At 40.4% G+C, this 3811-nt stretch overlaps 2 protein-coding genes across 3 annotated transcripts in view; one reads left to right on the top strand and one right to left on the bottom strand.

Moving 5' to 3' along the window:
* LOC103389163 (threonine synthase-like 2) overlaps positions 1-3811 on the bottom strand; it is a 649915-nt gene that overhangs the window by 275884 nt on the left and 370220 nt on the right. The gene's annotated exons all lie outside the window — the stretch shown is intronic.
* arrdc1b (arrestin domain containing 1b) overlaps positions 1-3811 on the top strand; it is a 26198-nt gene that overhangs the window by 9660 nt on the left and 12727 nt on the right. The gene's annotated exons all lie outside the window — the stretch shown is intronic.

Consider the following 3811-nt stretch of genomic DNA (forward strand, 5'->3'; position numbering starts at 1 on the left):
TGTGAGGAATGTCCATCAATTCCAATAATCTAAACTGACTTCTTTCCTCCTATTCATACTCCTGACAGAGACCAGACAACCACTGTCACTATAAGAAGAGTATTTTTATGTCCACGCTTGGTGGTTTTGGAATTCTTTTTCAGTCAGCTTCTGAAGAGTTGTTAGCCTGCTTCCCAGATTAGTCTCTTCTTTCCCAGTGCTGATGTAATGGGCTGTAACTGTTGGTTACTCATGGTTACATGCCACACTAGTCAGGGATTCGTCTGAGCACTTGGCTTTAGACAGAAACTAAAATTGAAACGTTTTTATCCTGAGACAGATCATCAGTTTATTAAAATTATTTTTAAAATTACATTGCAAATATCCAACTTATATGTAAGAGTAACACTAAAATATCCACAAGTTCTGAAATTAGAGACATAAGCTAAAATGTATTAGCTCAAGGTTAGCCAATAAATTAGCCAATAATACATCTATTATAAGTCACACCACATACATTATTATAGATGTCTGTTTTGAGTTTGAGATACATTGACATGATACATATAACTTTAAGCTAACTTTTATATGCATACGTACAATGTTAGCTTAAAAAGATGTGTTCATCATTGCTCAGTGATGATGCTTTTTGAGTAGGGATGACAGGATTACTGGATGATACAATTAAATTGAGTATTGAGTGCAACGGTTAATTCATCATATAATATGCCGGATCTATAGTTGAAAGCAACTGAAGACAAAGTTACACAACACCTGCCTGTTGCTGCTTGTGTTGCTTTGTTTTCGGTCCCTGCAAGTTGAGGAAAAGGGAAATGACCATGTGGGAGAAAATGGCAGAAGATGAGTTTTTCCCTCGGACAGCGCAATATTTAATTTGGACGGACATCAAATATTAGCATGTTGTAACCTTTGAAGGATCCATGCATCATCATTATAGTATCATCTATTATTTATTTTATTTACTCTTTCAGTGGTTATTTTTGCCAAAATGTCTTTATGAAACTTTGTAAAAACATCCAGAGGAAGCAAACACGTTTTTTTTCTTCCCCTTCTTCCCCGCACGCATGCATTTGACCTTCGCTGGCTGCTCTCCTTCCTGTTTGCCATATTCATCCAGACGCTCTAGTGGCTTCTGCACAAAGAGAGAGCCTTTAGTTGCATAACAACAATAACTGTAGGAAACATATTCAAAAGTCACTATGGCCAGGTAGAGGCCAGGTCTGCTGCTATTTTCGTTTATCTTGCTTGGTTGGATGGACAGATTAAAAAGCCCAAAAATGGGCTTCGTGTTTAGAATAAAAAACTAGACATGCACACTCATCTTACAAGGCTTAGTTTGGGGTAGCTGCTTTGTTTGGTTCATCTTTAAGGAAGGCTGCAGAAGAAAAAAAAACCAACCCACTTATCTGATGACACAGATGTCTCTCTGATACAGATAGGACGTGACTAACCTGAGAAAAAGTGCTGCAGTCTTTGTCCTGCGGTTTCTTTTATTTGCAGATAGAGGCATTTTTTTTCTCACAGAGGATGTTTTTCACCCATTATTTTTTAAATTCTTCAACATTTTACAGGTGCACAAGCAGAAGCACCATAGCTTTTCAGCTGCTGTCCTGCTGTCAACATAAAGGTCCAGACAAATTGTTTGGAATGTAAAAAAAAGAGGTACGTTTTCCATATGGAGACTCTGCTAGGACTATATTTGCTCAATATTTGTATTTTGGCGACAATCCACAACCATTGGAGATACCATCATTAATGAAAGAACAGGTGTCTGTTTACCACTGAGGAACTGACTTTCAAAAAGCAAATGCTCCTTTATTTGTATATGTACAGTTTCACTTTTCTGTTGAAGACTCTTAGATTTTTACAGTTAGTCAAATCAGAAAAGAAGTCAGAGCTTTATGACTGTGAGAACGGTTCCACCACAGAGGTGTGGTGCTTCCTTTCCTTCCTCTAGCCTCTGCAGTAGAACCAGGATGTCTTGTACCTACTCATACGCACCAGGCCTTCACTTTAGCTCACAGCCATATACTCAGTAAGCCACATCAAAGACGCCTCTGTCTCCAACCCCCCTCCCCCCTCCCAGTCAGGTTTCTACAGCACATCTACAAACGCTATCAGTCACAACGGTCCGCCCCCCATTCTCCCCAGTCAGGTTTCTACAGCAGATCTACAAACGCTATCAGTCACAACGGTTGTCTCCTGGATCACCACGTTGGAGCAGCACCATTGTCTGGTCGACTGCTGAGTCAGTGCACGCTTCGCTGGCTGCCTCCCTCTCCCCTCTCCTGTGTGTCACTCAGTCGGTCTGCCTGAGGCTATTCCTTGTTCTGTCACAGCCCAGACTTCACTGCAGTAGATTCTTGTGCTGGCAGTGGAATCAACAGCTGCTAATGCGAGGGCAAGTTGGAAGCTGTCGGCGTCTGCGAAATCAGTGCCAACTTTGTCAGAGAGGAGTTTGCTCTGTGGGATTTAAATGTCTCTCAGTGGTTTTCTATGATTAAAAACAAGAGCAACAAAGTCAGTCGGTTTCCTGCTCTGTCACTTGTCACCTGTACTCAGACTTGCACCGTTTTCAAGCTGTAGCTATTTGACTGCAGAACAAATATGCTTTTAACAAAACCGATTCTTGATTAAAGCTGTATCACTTCATGGCCACAAACAAAATGTTTTACTCCTTTTTACTAAATGTAATGGTGAAAATAAGCTATTTTAAATCACGTCAAAATTAGTTGTCGATTCCTTGCCGCTTGATAAAGTCTGCAGTATTCTAGTGTGATACAGTGGAACCTCGAGATACCAGCGTAATCCGTTCCAGGACCGAGCTCGTAACTCAAGGTGCTGGGATCTCGAATCACGTTTTCCCATAAGAAAGGGATCTCGAATCACATTTTCCCATAAGAAATAACAGAAAACAAATGGATCCGTTCCGTCCCTCTAAAAAACTCCCTTATTAGTGCTAATAACAATGGAAAAAAAAAACATGTTTTTAATTGATATAGTAACATACACACAAAATGATAGTATATAAGGATTCCTGTGCTATAAAATAAAATGTGGTTTTAATTGTGAGTTCTTACGTTCTTACGTCGTTCTTACGTTCTTATGTCGAGACAGACGATACAATAGCAGCTAATGGCGGCATATGCAGATGAGGAGGGAGGAAGGGAGGGAAGAGACGTAGACACTTGATTCTGTACCGTACCTTACACGTACACTACGTAACTTACATAAACTTAGAATTAACTAAACTTAGCATACGTTTCATTTTTTTGCTTTTTTTCACGCTCTTGTTTATCGACGATTTCCTGCTTTGTTTCGATGGTCATCATGCGTTTCTTCTTCTTCTACCATCCTTACCACTCACTCTCTTAGGACTCATCACTATCATGAAGAATAAAGCACAAGTTGACAAACGTGAAGTGAACAAGTGAGGCGGCGTGGGCTGCTCTGTAAGCGTAGATACAAGTAAAGATTTGAGATACGAGCGTATCTCAAATCTTTACTTGTATCTTGACGCAAAATTTGGTTGAAGGCTTGCTCGTATCTCGAAATACTCGTATGTCGGGACGCCCGTATCTTGAGGTTCCACTGTATTTCAGTATCTCCGTGTTAGAAACCCATTCTCCATACAGTGCTTTATATCCCCAGTCCTCGGTAAACCAGGAATTTTAGAATCTCCATTGACACAGAACACATGCATTATGTGTGTGTGCGCGCTTGTATTTTATTAAATTTTTTTTTTTTTTTTTTTGCTGGTAAAAGAGGTCAATGGTGTCCTCCCTTCTTGGGGTCCCGGGGTCGGGGGGCA

The sequence above is a fragment of the Cynoglossus semilaevis genome, chromosome 14 (genome assembly GCF_000523025.1).
Source record: "Cynoglossus semilaevis isolate Cse_v1.0 chromosome 14, Cse_v1.0, whole genome shotgun sequence".
Lineage (NCBI taxonomy): Eukaryota > Metazoa > Chordata > Actinopteri > Pleuronectiformes > Cynoglossidae > Cynoglossus > Cynoglossus semilaevis.